At 42.3% G+C, this 17860-nt stretch overlaps 1 protein-coding gene and 1 long non-coding RNA gene across 5 annotated transcripts in view; one reads left to right on the top strand and one right to left on the bottom strand.

Annotated features, from left to right (window-relative positions):
• Positions 1 to 4297: 4297 nt before the first annotated feature.
• On the bottom strand, positions 4298 to 5458 carry LOC131510145 (uncharacterized). Its single transcript, XR_009260918.1, has 2 exons — positions 5247 to 5458; positions 4298 to 4488 (listed from the first exon to the last, which is right to left on the bottom strand). It is a non-coding gene; the product is annotated as an uncharacterized LOC131510145 (long non-coding RNA).
• A 27-nt stretch (positions 5459 to 5485) lies between these two features.
• RBM6 (RNA binding motif protein 6) overlaps positions 5486 to 17860 on the top strand; it is a 105710-nt gene continuing 93335 nt past the window's right edge. For 2 of the 4 annotated variants that reach the window (XM_058726859.1, XM_058726856.1), the window contains exons 1-2: positions 5489 to 5640; positions 6421 to 6526. The gene's annotated coding sequence lies outside the window, so the exon portion shown is untranslated. Of the gene's footprint in view, positions 5641 to 6420; positions 6527 to 17860 lie in introns of all 4 variants that reach the window. The other 2 variants (XM_058726858.1, XM_058726857.1) reach the window with 2 other exon arrangements.

Here is a 17860-nt window from a genome sequence, read left to right as displayed (position 1 = left end):
ACCCAGGTGCCCCCCCAAACAACTTTATTCTTTTTTTTTTTAACTTCTTTAAATTTATTTTTGAGAGACAGAGACAGAGCATGAATGGGGGAGGAGCAGAGAAAGAGGGAGACTCCGAAGCAGGCTCCAGGCTCTGAGCTGTCAGCACAGAGCTTGATGTGGGGCTCGAACCCACAAACTGAAGTCATGACCTGAGCTGAAGTTGGAGGCTCAACCGACTGAGCCAGCCAGGCACCCCAAAACAATTTTAAAGATCAGTTTAAGGAAGTAAAATCAGAGATTAACAAAAATACTGCTCATGTTTTCTCTGAAGAGAAATCACTTTATAGCTTTTCTGGTTAATTTCCCCAATAGTTTTAGGATGAAGGAAAAGGTCTGAAATCACTCCTTTGATTCTCTCTGCTGCTTGGAGCACCCCAATGCAGTATCCTGTCTCCATCTCAGCCCTACACTGGAATTGGGAAAGCTCTGCCCCTGAGCTTCTCTTGTGGTCTCAGATGGCTGTCACCTGGAGCCTACCAACACAACAGTGGTCTATGACTGAAATGGTGACAAAGCTGTAGCCTTTTACTGGAGATGGCTTTGCACAGGGCTGAGACCCTCGCATATAATTTAAGGGAAGACTTCTCCTCCCTTTTAGGTTAAGGAAATGTGAGAAAATGTCCAATTCCTTCACTATCTATTCCCCCTGGAAAGGAGAGCGGAAGAGGAAAGAGGAATCTCTCCAGGTCATCACTGGTCACTCAGTATTTTCAGTCCTCACTACCTCAGGAGTTCAGGCTCCCTCACTTAGAATAAATATCATTTATACAGTTTGGCTGTCATGAATCCCATCACATTAGTTGTGATGAGTTGTGAGAACAAATTGTGTGAACTTGTAAGAGTTCAAGCCATGGGGTGCCTTGCTGCCTCAGCTGGTAGAACATGCGACTCTTGATCTCAGGGTTGTGAGTTCAAGCCCCACGTTGCGTGTAGAGTCTACTTAAAAATTTTTTAATTTAATTTAAAGAGAGTTAAAGCCAAGAAGATGTCATATTCTCTCATTGGTGCAGAAGTATCCTGGCTATATCCCATTAACTAGAAACTGTCCTCCATAGAATTGATCTTCATAGAAGACATTTAAAGTTTCCTAACATACCTACCCAGTCTCTTCAATAGTCTGTAGGGTGACCTCAGGGTTTTTTCTGGAGTCTCACTCTTGCTTTCAAGAACATCAGCTCCACCAGACAGCACCACCACTGTCATTAGGAAGTACAGCTGACCCTTGAACAACAGGTGTTTTATTATATGCAAATCCATTTATATGCAGACATTTTTCAATAAGTATATTGGAAAATTTTGGGGGGATTTGTGACAATTTGAAAAAACTTGCAAATGAACCATGTGGCCTAGAAGTATAAAAAAATTAAGTTAGGTATGTCATGAATGCATAAAATATATATACATACTAATCCATCTTGCCATTTATTACCATAAAAAATATACAAATTAGGGGCGCCTGGGTGGCGCAGTCGGTTGAGCGTCCGACTTCAGCCAGGTCACGATCTCGCGGTCCGTGAGTTCGAGCCCCGCGTCAGGCTCTGGGCCGATGGCTCGGAGCCTGGAGCCTGTTTCCGATTCTGTGTCTCCCTCTTTCTCTGCCCCTCCCCCGTTCATGCTCTGTCTCTCTCTGTCCCAAAAATAAATAAAAAAAAAAATGTTAAAAAAAAAAAATATATACAAATTATAAAAAGTCAAAATTTATTAACTCCCTCCCACACAAATAATTACAGACTGTATGTACATGGTGCCATTTGCAATCAGAAATGTAAACAAGAATAAAGATGTAGTATTAAATCTTAACTGCATACAATTTACTATAGAACATACTGTTCTACTGTGATAATTAGTTAGCCAACTCCTGCTGCTTTTGTGGTGAGCTTAAAACCCCATGCGATGCTAATCATCTCTTTGTGAGTAGTCTCTGGTAAATTGCTTATCACAGTAAAAAGTGACTGACTTCTCATGGTCCTCACCTTTAAGTAAAGTTTTGGGGAATCCAAAGTTTTACGTGGATTTTCAACTCCACAGGTAGGGGGTGGGAGTGGAATTGGTGCCCCAACCCCTAGGCTGCTCAGGGGTCAACTGTATTGCATCTACTTAGCCAAGCAAGTGATTACATCCATGTGCTTCTGGCTAAGCCTTGTGCCTACGACACTCACAGAGCAAACCATTGTGGCTACTTAGTAAAACATTTTAAGGTTATCATTCCAAACTCTGTTTTAATCCACTTACTGACTTATATTTGAATATTGGGACAATCCTTTCCAATATGTCACCTTTTTGTGCTCGCTTCGGCAGCACATATACCAATATGTCACCTTTTTGCTTATAGAATTACCAAGAAATAAATCTTAGTCTTTTGGAATAACAAATGCCAGTCCCATGATGGCTCTGCTGCCCTGCAGGACAATGCTTCAAACCTTGGGCGTTGCCATAAACCACACATTACCCTGCACCTTCTGTCACCCTCTAGGTCTGGGGCTCCTCTAAACCTCAGCTTTCTATTTTGTCTGGGTGCATGATTTTCATGGACTCAGCATGTCCTCTCCATAACAGTAGCAGCAAGGACTAGTGGGGACTAGAGCAATGGTAAAATAAAACCTCTTGTTCTTCCCCAGATGTCTTTTCTTTCATAGTTTTAGGGGACATTTCAGAACTTGAGGTGCTGCTAAAGTGAAAATGCCTAATTGTGCCCGGAGGCTGGGATCTGTTCCCTGCCCTGTTGCTATTTTACTTGTGGGACTAGGGGAAAATCCCTTAATGACCCTTTCAGCACTTTCCCCCTCCTACAAGTACAAGATATCTAATGTGAAATACTCTGAGCTAATAATGAGAACACTCAGTCCCTCCCTGGAAAGTCTGAAGTTTTCCTTCCTGCCTTTATTACTTTGCAGGTCCTGGTAAGGCAGATGGTTTTTTTGCTCTGCTGGAAAATTTCATCTGTGGTCTTGTATCATCTGTGTCTCTCCTGGTTCCTGTCTCTCATTTTAACATTTGATCAAACCCTACTTTCCATGCCAGGAGCCATGGCCCCAAATGAGACCAAGGCAACAAGGAACAACATACAGGACATGGTCTTTCTCTTTGCTGGGTCCTCCCCTGTGAGCATTTAGGGGCTTGAAAGTGGGCGCACCTCCCTGACTAGGCCTTGTATTCCCCATTCCAGGTGAGGATGCTGCTCAGATCAGCTCTTCTAAATAGCTCATACTTCCTGTTATTAGGCCGGGGGGGGGGGGGGGGGGCGGGGAGGGGACAAAAACCTTACTAATACAATGAGCCCTTGTAAGTTTAAAAAAAGAAAATTCCAGATGCTTCCTCTGAAAACCCTCAATAATCACCTTAAGAAAAAGGGGAAAATAGTCAGGAGCATAAACCTTGGAATAAGACTGGGGTTGGAATCGCCCCACCCTCTACTTTCCAGCTGTGGCAATTACTGTACTTACTTTAACAGGTCTTTGGTTTCCTTACCTATAAAAGCGGTTTTCTCATCTGGTTATTGTGAAAACTAAGTGAGATAATAAAGTGCCAACCCTATAGTTTGATAAAGAGTGGCAATTATTATTACCCAATGAAATTGGGTAGAAGGCAGGAATAATTAGCCTTAATATGGCTTACCTCTCCAGAGACTAAAGTACTACCTGATAAGAGAGAGACCCACCAACAATGGTCCAGTTTGGAAGGTAAAGTCAAAGTACCCACAGTTCCGTGTAGCAGTTCCTCCTCTTCCTTGTAACCTGTGTTGGTGTGCCCCAGGGCTCAGGGCCGGAACTCTGTTCTGTCTACACTCCCTCCCTCATTCCCTTGGTCATTTCATTCAAGACTATGGCTTCAGACACCAACAATATGCTGATACCTCCCAGATCTGTAGCTCTAACGCTGACCTTTGACCCTGAATTCCAGACTGATGTATCCAACTGTCAATTCCACGTTTCACTTGAATGTGAGGCGTCAAAAACTCAACCTACCCCAAACCGAGCTCTTGTTCTTCCTACCAAAACTGCTTCTCCCACATTCTTCCCTCTCTGCCCTCATCCCAGTCCATGTCTCCTGTGGCCACACAGGTACAAGTACCATCCTTCTGTGGCTGCATTATTGCAACACTCCTAACCAGCTGCGCTGCTTCTGCCCTTCCTACCTTTGGCCTATTTCCACATAGCAGCCAGAGGGATCATTTAAACATGGATGCCAAGTTATATTATTCTATTTAGAGCCTTCCAATGGCTTTCCATCTCCCTCCTTACAGAAACCAAACTCATTTCACAAAGAGTGCATATCTTGTTTAATTTGTTGTCCATCTCCAATAATTACCCCACACCCATCTCCATTTGGGCAGCAAATTTTATCAGCTTTGTTTGTTCCTGGATCACCAGCACCCGATGCAGTGCCTATCCCACACAGGCCCTTCATACAGTTCTTGAATGAAGGAATGACTTCCGGACAAGATGCCTGAAAAGTGGAAAGGTAATTTTTAAGACTACTTAACCCAACAACCTCCTTTCACTGCAGATAAAGATTGCTTTATTTTAGAACGCTTTATCGGCTTTTCTGGCAGATTTCTTTGACACCATGATGTTGAATTTGGGCTATACAATCAGGTTACCTTTCTTAAAGGTCCACTGATAGAGACACCAGGTGCCAGTAACCAGAAAGCATATCAACAGTGTAGACAATCCACCTGGAAGCTTAGAGCTTGCCGTTTGAACATTAGCTGTAAGGAGATTCTGGAAATGAGCTGCAAACTGAAAGCTTTCCTGCTAGATTGAGAGATTTGCAGAGAACTTTCCAGTTCTGAGACCTCGCACAAGTCACTCTTGGCTGGATTTATTGCCTGAGATCTAGAAAGGCCCTGGGGAAGCTGGGTGGAATTTCCCTCATAAGTGGGACTACTGAACCTTGAACAGATTGTATTTGCCTAAAATACCTGCAGAATGCCTAACTTGGAAATCCATTAGAAGAAAAGGGGACGAGCCTCTAATTCAAGGGCTTCTCTTGCACCTATCCTCGGGTCTTGGGCAAAAAGGGCTAAACCCCTGGACTGAGGGGGTCAGGAGTTAGGCGTTTGGGTGGGCCACCAGTCACTTTCCCGGAAAGCTTCGACCGGAGAAGTTTCCCTTCTACTGCCTTCACAATGACGGAAAATACGGCGGCCTCGAACCAGGCGGACTAGGGCCTTACCCACGCCCCTGGGGCAGAGAAGAACAAACTTCGCGGACGCAAAATCAACAGGGGAATGCGCGCCTTGCTCTACTCCAGAAACAGCGCCCGAAGACCAGCCAGGGCCTAAACCACAACCCCCTGCGGACCCCGCAGACCTGGGGAAGAGCGCCCTCCCATTGGACGACGGCGAGCGGCGTGCCCTCACGCTTCGCTCCCGTAGGCAGCCCCGCCCCCCCACCACGCGCGGGGCACGGTGGGAGTGGAGTCGGCGCGACCTGCAGCTGTACTCCATCTCCCGGCGGGCCGAGCGCTGAAAGCGGCAGCGCGGCGCCTTTGTGGAGCAGCGGCCCGGCGCGGAGGAAGTTCCGGTCTCCGCGACGCAGGGTCGGTGGCGGCGGCTGAGGATTAGGAGGAGCGGGCCGCGGAGGCCGCGCTGCCTCGGTAAGGGCCTGGGGCGGTAGAGAGGGCGTGCCGGACCCTGCGGGGAAGGAGACAGCCTGCCAAGCCGCTATGGAAGTCGCGGGTCCTCGCGGCCTGGAAGCTGTGGCTTCGGTGTCGCGCGGCGGCCGCGGCCTCGCTTGGGAGGAAGAGAGCCAAGTGGCGGTGTGGTGAGGGAGGCGCCGCCCTCGGGAGGAACGCCCCGGAACGGTCGCGGGCCCGGGGCGGGGCCCGGCGGCAGCTGTAGAATTACCGGTCCAGCCTCGGGGCTGTTAGCTGCGGGGTCCCGGGCTAGCGCGTGGTTACGGTTTGGTGCTTCTGGTCTGCGGAGCCTCAGGCGGGCCCTTTCTTCCGCCTGTTTTCCTGCTTTTGCGGGAACCTGATCCAGTTCTGAGGCATCGCTCGAGAAGGAGGCCTTCTTGTGCCTAGCACGTAGCCCCGTTTTAGACCTGGCCAGACACGGGTGGGTGGGCTCAGCCCGACCACAGGGCAAGAGATCTCCGAGCCCGGCACGCGCGGTGGTAGAACCTGGTGGCGGGGGGGGGGGGGGGGGGGAGTGGTCTGGTGGGTTCTGCGCCCGTTGGGAGAATGTGGGAAGAGGGATGTTTCTTAGTATTTACTCTTCAGAGTCCTTTTGGCGTTGTAATTCTGTTTTTCTTCTAACTTTATTATTGATGTGCTACTGGATTCAACTCTAGGGGTGCATTTTTTAATAAATAGAAAAGGCCTTGTTTTGTAAGGTACATAAACTTCAAGGGTAATTGTATTTTTTACATATTTCAGGTTTGCTTGTGAAGGTCACACTTGCTGGATCTAAGTGAAGGGGTTCAGTAGACTCTGATGTGCCTGGTCACCTGGTTCATTTTCTGAACTCTGGATTGTGCCCTAGGTTTGTTAGTTTTCAACTTCCTGTTGAGTAATGCCACCAGTGTGAATAGTTTAATAATGTCAACATCAGCAAACTTGTGAGGATTGTAGAGAGAGATCTGAAGAACTGATGATGGGTGACGGTAGGGACTGGCAATGCCTAAAGTAACTAATGGCATGTTAGGTGAAACACAGACAAGTTGGACCTGAACCTTGTCTCATTTAATGAGCACCTGACTAGGTACTTAACCTATAGGATAGGTACTAGGTCTGGACATCTGTAACACCCTTCTTTATAGAATTCTGTTACCAGACTTGGGTTTATTTTTGTTGCCTTTAGGATCCTAGGTTCTTGAAGCCTTTCAGAGGAGACTTGTCAAGGCCTAGGTGGGGGAGGTGAGTGTGTGTTACTAAATGAACTCTTTTATTGTGGGTACTTTAGCAAGGTTATACTCTTCTGCCAATGTTTAAATGTATAAACTGCTGTTACTCATCTGATTCGGGGTTGTATTAAGATTGAAACTATCAGCGGGGAGCCTGGGTGGCTCAGTCGGTTACCTGGCAGACTTCAGCTCAGGTCATGATCTCCCAGTTCATGGGTTTGGGCCCCATCGCTGTGCTGACAGCTCAGAGCCTGGAGCCTGCTTAAGATTCTGTGTCTCCCTCTCTTTCTCTACTGAGCTTTCCCACTCACTCTCTGTCTCTCTTAAAAATAAACAAAAAACATTAATAAAAAAAAGATTGAAACTATCAGAAAGTTCTGGAAAAACATTTTTTTTTAAGTTTATTTATTTTGAGTGAGAGAAAGCGCCGGTCAGGGAGGGGCAGAGAGAGAGGGAGAGAGCATCCCGAGCCTTTAGCACAGAGCTACATGTGGGGTTTGAACTTCAGAATCATACGATCATGACCTGAGCCGAAGTCAGATGCTTAACCAACTGAGCCTCCCAGGTGCCCCAGAAAGTTCTGAAATTTTAAAGATCATAAATCATTCCTTGATGGATTTTTTTTTTTTAGCTGTATATACCAAGAGCTTAGAATTAATTTTTCTGTTACACTCCCATAATACCTTCTTCATCTCATTCACTTAGTTAATGGGCATCCGTTGAACGTATTTTATAACCCTCCTATCACACTATGGGACACAGAATAGCAGAGCGAATGACTAGAGGAGCTCTGGAATCTGATAGGGTTTGAATCCCTGACTCCTTCACTAACCCAGTGACATTGGATAAACTACCTTACTTCAAATTGTGAATTACCTAACTTCATATGTGAAATGAGGTTTTTGTGAGGTTTATGTAATGCTATTAGAACAGTGCCTCGTGTGCAGAAAGTGGTTACTAAATGTTAGTTTCTTTTTTTAAAACAGATTTGTTCAGATATAATTCATAATTCATACATCATGCAGTTAACCATTTAAAGTGTATAATTCAATGCTTTTTACATATTGCTAATTTTTTACAGAGTTGCGGTAAATATATTTTGTTATGTATGTTGGAACAAAATTTGCTATTTAAATCATTAAAAAATGGGGCGCCTAGGTGTCTCAGTTGATTGAGCGACTGACTCTTGATTTTGGCTCAGGTCATGATCTCACAGTTTGTGGGTTCAAGCTTCGTGTTGGGCTCTGTGCTAACAGTGTGGAGCCTGCTTGGGATTCTCTGTCTCTCTCTGCCCCTTCCCTGCTCTCTCTCTCAAAAGTAAATAAATATTAAAAAACAATAATAATCAGGTATACACACAAAAACTTAGTTACAACAATCTCAAAAATAAATAAACATTAAAAAAACTTTTTTTTAAATTTTAAGTTTATTTATTTAAGGGATCTGTACACCCAACATGGGACTTGGACTAATGACCCCAAGATCTAGAGGCGCACACTCTTCCAATTGAGCGACCCAGGTTCCCTTAAACCGTTTTTAACTGTAAAATTCAGTGCGTTAATTACATACACTGTAGTGCAACCATCACCACTCTCTATTTCCAAAATTTGTTCATTACCCCAAACAGAAATTCTGTCCATTAAGTAAGTCTCATTGTCCGCTCCCTCCAACCCTTGGTGACCTCTAATCTATATTCTGTCACTGTGATTTTGCCTGTTCTAGGTACCCCATATAAGTGAAATCATACAATATTTGTCCTTTCTTGTCTGACTTCTTTCACTTACCATAGTGTTTTCACAATCCATTCATGTCCTAGCATGTATCCAAACTTCATTCTTTTTTTACAAATTAAAAAAAATTTTTTTAATTGAGATATAATCAACATCTTCATTCTTTTTTATGGATGAATAATATTCTGTTGGTGCGTATAGACCACATTTGTTTATCTCTTGATTTGTTGGTAGACAACTGTGTTGTTTCTACCTTTTGGCTATTGAGAATCATGCTGCTATGAACATTGATAATATACATATTCTGAATATTACTGTTTTATCAGATATGTGATTTGCAAATATTTTCTCCCATTCTACGGGGGTGCCTTTTTACTTTATTGATAGTGTTCTTTGATGCAGAAGAGTTTTTCATTTTGATGAAGTCCAATTTGTCTATTTTTGTTGTTGACTATGCCTTTGATATCACAGCCAAGGGATCATTGCCAAATCCAATGCATGAAGCGTTTCCCCTGTGTTTTATTGTAAGAGTTTCATAGTTTTAGCACTTACATTTAGGTCTTTGATCCATTTTGAGATAATTTTGGTATATGGTGTTAGGTAAAGGTCCCACTTCATTTTTTTGCACTTGGATATTCATTTTTCTATGACCATTTGTTGAAAAGACTGTCTTTTTCCCTTGAAAAATCTTGGTACCCTTGTTGAAAATACCCTGACCTATACGTGAGGATTTATTTTTTGGTTCTCTATTTCATTGATCTCTGTTTGTCCTTATAACAGTACCACACTGTTTGATAACTGTAGCTTTGTAGTAAGTTTTGAAATTGGGAAGTGTAAGTTCTCCAAGTATATTCTTTTTAAAAATTGTTTGGGCTATTTAGAGTCCTTTGAAATTCCATATGAATTCCAGAATGGATCTTTCTTTTTTCTTTCTTTTCTTTTTAAGTTTACTTATTTTTGAGAGAGAGAGCAGGGGAGAGGCAGAGAGAGAAGGGGACAGAGCATCTGAAGTGGGCTCTGCGCTGACAGCAGAGAGCCTGACATGGGGCTCAAACCCATGAACCGCAAGATCATGACCTGAGCTGAAGTCAGACACTTAGACTGAGCCACCAGATGCCCCAGGATGGTTTTTTCTAAGCATTGACTTTGGAATCAAGTGGTCTTGAGTTGGTATATTTTCCTCATATCAGTTACATTGTTTGGGGGCAAGTCTCTCAACCTATTTGAGTGTCAGCTTCATGGTCTATAAAGTGGGAATAGTAACAGAGTTTACCCCGTAGAGGACTTGTGATTAAAAGAGAATCCATGTAAAATGCTTAACTGTGACACAGCACTCAGCTATGCTTATCTTTCTCTCTCTCATTTCCGGGAGTAGGAATAGACATACTCAGGAAGGTCCTTTCCAGCTTGATGTTACTGTGATTTAGTGTATTAAAAAAACTGTTTTTTAAAGAGAGATAACATGTGCATGGGGGGGGGGGGGGGGAGAGGGAGACTATCTTAAGCAGGCTCCAAGCCCAGTGCAACACGGGGCTTGATCTCACGACTCTGAGATCATGACCTGAGCTGAAATCAAGAGTCAGGCACTTAACTGACTCAACCACCCAGGTGCCCCAATGTTATTATGATTTTAAATACCAGAGCATAGTAGCAGTAATAATATTTAAAACATTGTTTTAGAATTCTTCAAAACTCTTTTTTTGGGGATGTAGTTTACATATCATGAAATTCCTCCACAGTATGTGTTCAGTTTGATATAGTCATCACTGCTGTTCAGAATTAGAATATTTCTAACACCTCAAAATAATCTTTAGTTCCTGTTTGTTGTTTATCTCCACTTTTCATTTCACTCCAACTGCAAGTTCTAGCATCCACTGATGTGCTTTCTGTCTCTGTAGTTTTATGTTTTCTAGAAATTGCATGTAATTGGAGTTAACACAGTTCTCAGTCTTTTATGCCTGGTTTCTTTCACTTGCATTGTTTTTTGTGGTTCATCATTTTGTTGCATTCCTTTTTATGGTTGTATCTCGTTGTGTTTATCCATTCACCTGTTGAGGGACATTTGAACTGTTCCAGTTGGAGGCTATTGTGAACAATGGGGCTATGAATATGATTGCTTCTTATGCACTGATCTCATTTACTCCTGATAGTAATCATATGAGATAGGTACCATTATTCTTATTGTATAGGAGAGCTTTGAGGCATATAGAAATTAAATAACTTATCACGGGTGCAATAGTTAGAAAACGAGTGTTTTTTAAAAAAATTTTTTTAACGTTTATTTATTTTTGAGAGAGAGAGACAGAGTATGAGCAGAGGAGGGGCAGAGAGAGAGGGAGACACAGAATCCGAAGCAGGCACCAGGCTCTGAGCTGTCAGGACAGAGCCTGACATGGGACTCGAACTCGTGAACCATGAGACCATGACCTGAGCTGAAGTTGGACGCTTGCTTAACTGACTGAGCACCAGAAAACTGGAGTTTTGATCGAAACCCAGGCATTCTGACTCTAAAATACATACACTAGGCCAGTGGTCTTGAAACCCTTTTATTATTGGACCACTTAAAATTTTAAAAATTTGGGGTGCCTGGCTGGCTCAGTCGGTTGCGTGTCCGACTTTGGCTCAGGTCACGATCTCACGGTCTGTGAGTTCGAGCCCCGCGTCGGGCTCTGTGCTGACAGCCCGGAGCCTGGAGCCTGCTTCGGATTCTGTGTCTCCCTCTCTCTCTGCCCCTAACCCACTCGCATTCTGCCTCTGTGTCTCTCAAAAATAAATAAACATTAAAAAAAAATTTTTTTTTTAATTTACCCCCCTAAAATGCTGATTACCACCTTGAACATGTTTAAGTTGGATTTGGAAATAATCTCCTCGATAATGGCACCAAAGGCATAGTCAACAAAATGAAAAGTAGACAAATTGAACTTTATCAAAATGAAAAACCTTTCATCAGAGAACACTGGCAACAGAGTCAAAAGGCAACCCACAGAATGGGAGAAAATATTTGTAAATCACATATCTGATAAGGAATTAACATCTGGAATATACAGAAAACTTCTAAACTCAACAACAACAAAAATACGGCCTGATTTAAAAATGAGCAAAAGACTTGAATAGACATTTCTCCAAAGAAAGATATATAGATGGCCAATAAGCCCATGGAAAGACTCTCTACATTATGAATGATTAGGGGAAATGCAAATCAAAATGACAGATGCAACTTCACACCCATTAGGATGGTGTGATTATCAAAATAACCATTTTGATTGTTAGAATCCCAAGTAGGCTCTACATTGTCAAAACAAAAACACTTCCAAAACAGAAAATAACAAGTATTGGTGATGATGTGGAGAAATTGAAGCTTGTATTATTCTGGTAGGGCTGCTATACCACGATACCACAGATGGGGTGAATTAAACAACAGAAGTGTATTTTCTCCCATTCTAAGATCAAGGTGCCAGCAGGGTTGGGTTTTGGTGAGGCTTGCAGAAGGCTGCCTTCTTGCTGTGTTGTCACACAAACATTCCTCTGTGCATACATTCGCAGTATCTCTTCCTCTGACATCAGACCTATTGGATTAGGGTCCCACTCTTAAGACCTCATTTAATCTTATGTCCATAAAGGCCTTCTCTTCACATACTGGGCCACCTGAAGCTGAGAGTTAAGCATATGAATGGGGGGGGCGAGACACAGTTCAGTCCATGACTGAAGGTGCTCTGTTGGTGGGAATGTAGAATGATGTAACTGGTGTGGAAAACAGTGTGGTGATTCCTCATAAATTAAAAACATTACCATATGATCCAGCAATTCCACTTCTGGGTATATGTCGAAAATAATTCAAAGCAGGGTCTCAAAGAGATATTTGTACACCCAGGTTCATTATTTACAGTAGCCGAAAGATGGAAGTAACCCAAGTGTCCATCAGTGGATGAATGGATAAACAAAATGTGGTATATACATACATTGCAATATTACTCGGCCTTAACAAGTAATGAAATTCTAATTGATGTTGCAGTGTGGCTGAACTTGAAGATAAGTGAAGAAAGCCAGTCTCACGAAGGGACAAATATTGTATGGTTCCACTAATATTATGAGGTACTTAGAGTAGTCAGAATCAGAGACAAAAAATAGAATGGTGGTTTCCAGGGGCTGGTTTGAGAGGGGAATGAGGAGTTACTGTTTAACGAATACAGATTTTCAGTTTTGAAGATGAAAAAAGTTCTGTGGATGGATGGGGATGATGGTTACACAACAGTGTGAAGATACATAATGCCACTGAATTGTACACTTAAATATGGTTAAAATGGTAAATTTTATATGTGTAACAATTTGTAAAAATAATTTTTTAAAGTTTATTTTGACAGAGAAAGCGTGAGTAGGGGAGGAGCTGGGGTGGAAGGAGAGAACCCCAAGCAGGCTCTACATTGTCAGCACAGAGCCCCATGTGGGGCTTGAACTCAATAACCGTGAGATCATGACCTGAGCTGAAGTTGGATGCTTAACCAACTGAAGCCACCCAGGCACCCCTGTAAAAATAACTTTTATAAAAGAAGGATCTTACTGATTCTCCTTTTCCACCTCCCCTTTCTACTAATCCTTCTCTCCAGTTTACCAAAAAGGCATCTCTCTATTTGAAATCTAATTATATAAAGTACACTACCCCAGGGATGGAAACCCTCAGAACATCAATCTGTATGTGTTTATTTCATCTTTTGAAGGATGTTTGGGTTGACTTCATTTTTAAGCTATTATGAATAAAGCTTTTGTGAACATTTTTGTACAAGTTTTTTGTTTTCACTTATGTAAATACTGTACTTAGAAGTGAGATTGCTGTGTCATAGGGTAGTGTTTTGTCAGACCAATTTCTAAAGTGGTTGTACCATCTTACATTCTTTCCAGTAATGCATAAGAGTTCTGATTGCTGAAAATCCTTGTTTATTTCCTGTTGTAAGTCTTTTTAATTTTAGCAGTTCTGGTGGGTGTGTACTAGTATCTCGTGGTTTTATTCTGTTTTCCTTATGACTAATAATAGTAAGCATTTGTCAGATATGTGTTATAAATATTTACTCCTTTTCCCTAGTTTGCCTATTTATTTTTAAGCAGTGTCTTTTGAGGAACAGGTTTTAATTTTAATCTTTTTCTTTTATAAATGCTTTCTGGATCCTTTCTGTTGATACCAAGCTCAAAAAGATTTTCTCTTGGGGCACCTGGGTGGCTCATTTGGTTAAGCATCCAACTCTTGATTTCAGCTCAAGTCATGATCTCAGGGTCATGAGATTGAGCCCTACTTTGGGCTTAGTGCTGGGCATGGAGCCTGCTTGAGATTCTGTCTCCTCTGCCCTTCTTGCAATCAGGGTGTGTTCGTTTACTCTCTCTCTCTCTCTCTCTCAAAAAAAATTTTTTTTCCCGTGTGTTTTCTTTTAGAAGCTTTATAGTGGAGTTTCTACATTTATGTCTGATCCATTTTTAATTAGCTTGTAAGTGTAGTGTAATGGTAGGCAAAGCAAGTGCCATTAAAGGGGAATCAGGATATGGTTCTGGAGAAGGAGACTGAGAAACAGATGTCACATCTAGGGATGGCAGCAGGCATGTAAATTCCCCATTCCAAATCTGAGGACTCTTTAGAGGCCTCATAATTGGAATTAATACATTTAAATCTTTTTTTTTTAAAGCTTAGTCCTATTTAAAAAAATAATTTTTTAAAAATGTTTATTTATTTTTGAGAGAAAGAGACAGAGTGTGAGGGGGAGAGTGACAGAGAGAGGGAGACACAGAATCGGAAGCAGGCTCCAGGCTCCAAGCTGTCAGCCCAGAGCCCGATGCGGGGCTTGAACTCACGAACCATGAGATCATGACCTGAGCTGAAGTCGGACGCTCAACCAACTGAGCCACTCAGGTGCCCCAATACATTTAAATCTTTAAATGGAAAATTTGTGAGGGACATGGGTGCTGCCAGCAGTCACTAATTCCATCTCCCATTGTGCGTATTTAAGTTGCTACTGTTTAACAACTCTGGTTGGGTCTTACTTGGGTAGGTGCTTAGACCAACCGTTGCCTGTTGATGCCCCCTTAATGTTCTTAACTGAGACTCAAAGCATTTACTTTGGAAAAATTAGAGTGTTTGATGCAGGATCAAGCTGCTGCATTCGGCAGATACGCTAATAGAATAGGACTTCTGGTTCTGCTTTGTTGGCTTTTGGAACTGAAGTCATGATTAAAAAGGATGGTCCTGGGTATTGGAATTAAGTTGCTAGAGGTGAAATTCGTGGACCTTTGCAAGATGGACCAGAGTGGAAGCATTTGCCAAGAATATTTTTATTAAAGGCGGAGGAAGCTTGAAAATAATCAGCTACCATCATAGCTCCAACCATAAAGAATGCTGACCTACCTTGGGGAGGCTTTTCTGCCAAATAGCTTCCAGGAAACCAGTCTTTAGGTTCTAGGGGAGTGCGATTGCAAAGTTGAACTTAAAGGATTTGAGGGAAGAGTATCACTAGGAGTATAGCCTAAAGCTTAGTATAATGCTCACCATCTCCAGAACAGGCGACCCTGTTCAACAGCTATTCATATGGAACCGTTTTTCACTTCAGTCTTCCAAAACTCTCATTTGACTATTTACTACTTATCCAGATCTGTAACTGCATTGGTTTCATATGCTAGTCTTCAGAATTCACCAAAGGGACCTTTTACTGACTGGTGAGTAGCATGTGTTGGAGTGGGATCTAGGCAGTTGAGGTGGTAGGCCCTTCTCAATCCCACTTGACGGTTCATGGCCAGCCACAGTTTGTATGGAATTGATGTTTTAATATCATTTATTTTCAGGGTTAAATGACATGGTAGGTAACTTGTTATCACTCCTTAGTAGATTTTGACTTTCTTGGCTCCTGTCTTTATGCATATATCAACCAGTGTTTTTGCTGGGATCTGATAAGCTTCAGCGTTTAAAGCTTTGACTTGGCATTGGGTTCATTCTCCACTGCCAGTTCTGCTTACCGGAAGTGGCCCTGGCTTCATGCCTGCAGCTCAACAGTTTTTGCCTATTTAAAGTTTGAGAACAGTTTGAGATCTTTACAGTCCAAGACCCATAGCCACTTGCTATGCTGAATTAACTGCCTGTCTGTAAGAACTCCATCCATCCTGAGTAAAACTTTGGAGGGAACTACTACTAGATGGTTTCACAAATCTTTTGCCCTATTCCCACCAGCAGTGTATGGGCATTCTAATTTTTCCACATCCTCATCAACTTACCTTTTTTTCATAGCCACTCTAGTGGATGTGAAGTGGTATCTCATTGTGGTTTTGATGTGCATTTCCTTTATGGGTAATGTTGAACATTTTTCCTATGCTTGTTGACCATTTGTATGTCATCTTTAGGGGAATGTCTACTCATGCCCTTCTCCCATTTTGTTTATTGGGTTGTCTTTTCTTATTGAGTTATGGAAGTTATTTACATAGGGATGCCTGGATGGCTCAGTGGGTTAAGCACCCGACTCTTGATTTCTGCTCAAGTCATGATCTCACAGTTGAGATCGAGCCCCGTGTGAGGCTCTGTGCTGGCAGTGTGGAACCTACTTGGGATTCTATCTTTGTCCCTCTCTCTGCCTCTTCTCTACTGATGTGCGTTCTCTCTCTCTGTGTGTCTCTCTAAATAAACATTTATTTTAAAAGTTATTTATATATTGTAGATATAAATCCCTTATTGAGTATATGATTTGCACACATTTTTTTTCCATTCTGTGAGCTGCCTTTTCACTTTCTTGGTATCTTTTAAAGCACTAAAGTTTTAAATTTTGATGATTGCCAATTTATTTTTCCTTTTGTTATTTTTCATATCTGTCTTATCTATGAAACCATTGCCTACTCTGAGGTCATAAAGATTTATGCCAGTTTTTTTTTTTATTTAAAGAAAAATTTTTAAGTTTTTTTTAACTGTTCATTTGTTTTTTAGAGAGAGGGAGGGAGGGAGGGAGAGTATGAGCAGAGGAGGGGCAGAGAGAGAGGGAGACACAATCCGAAGCAGGCTCCAGGCTTTGAGCTGTCAGCACAGAGCCCTATGCGAGGCTTGAACCCATGAACAGTGAGATCATGACCTGAACTGAAGTCGGATGCTCAGCCAACTGGGCCACCCAGGTGCCCCCCTTTTATGTTAATTTTTTAAATATGTTTATTTATTTTAAGGTGGGGGAGCACAGGGAAGGGAGGGGCAGAGAGAGAAAGAATCCCAAGCAGGCTCTGTGCTGTCTGCGCAGAGCCCAAGGTGGGGCTCAATCCCATGAACCATGAAATCATGACCTGAGTTGAAATCAAGAGTTGGACACTTAAAGGACTAAACCACCCAGGTGCCCCATTGAGTTAATTTTTTTTTTCAACGTTTTTTATTTATTTTTGGGACAGAGAGAGACAGAGCATGAACGGGGGAGGGGCAGAGAGAGAAGGAGACACAGAATCAGAAATAGGCTCCAGGCTCCGAGCCATCAGCCCAGAGCCTGACGCGGGGCTCGAACTCACGGACCGCGAGATCGTGACCTGGCTGAAGTCGGACGCTTCACCGACTGCGCCACCCAGGCGCCCCCAGAGTTAATTTTTACAAATGGCATGATACAGGGGTCCAACTTCATTCTTGTGCTTGGTGACATGTTGTCTTAGTACCATTTGTTAAAAAGACTGTCCTTCGTTGAATGGTCTTTGGCACTCTTGTCTAAAATACTTGATCCTAAATGTGAGGATTTATTTCTGAACTCTGAATTCTGTCCCACTGATCTTACGGCCATCCTTATGCCAGTGCCACACTGTCTTGATTAGTGTAACTTTGTATTAAGTTTTATAATCTGCAAGTTTGAGTCCTCGAACTTTGTTATATATACAGGCATATCTTGTTTTGTTGCATTTTACAGATACTGCATCTTATACAGATTGAAGGTTTGTGGCAACCCTGAGTGGAGTAGGTCTATCAGCACCATTTTTCCACCGGTATTTGCTCATTTTGTCTCTGTATCATATTCTGGTGATACAGTATTTCATACTTTTCATTATTATTTGTCATGGTGATCAGTGATTACAGTTTGCTAAAAGCTGAGATGATGGTTAGCATTTTTTAGCAATAAAGTATTTTTAACTGAGGTATGTACATTGTTTTTTTAGACATAATGCTATTGCACACTTAATAGATGGCAGTACAGTGTAAACATAACTTTTATATGCCCTGGGAAACCACAAAATTCATTTCAATCACTTTACTGCAATATT

The sequence above is a fragment of the Neofelis nebulosa genome, chromosome 4 (genome assembly GCF_028018385.1).
Source record: "Neofelis nebulosa isolate mNeoNeb1 chromosome 4, mNeoNeb1.pri, whole genome shotgun sequence".
Lineage (NCBI taxonomy): Eukaryota > Metazoa > Chordata > Mammalia > Carnivora > Felidae > Neofelis > Neofelis nebulosa.
Note: the sequence above shows the minus strand (reverse complement) of the source record. Positions and strands in the feature narration are given on the sequence as shown.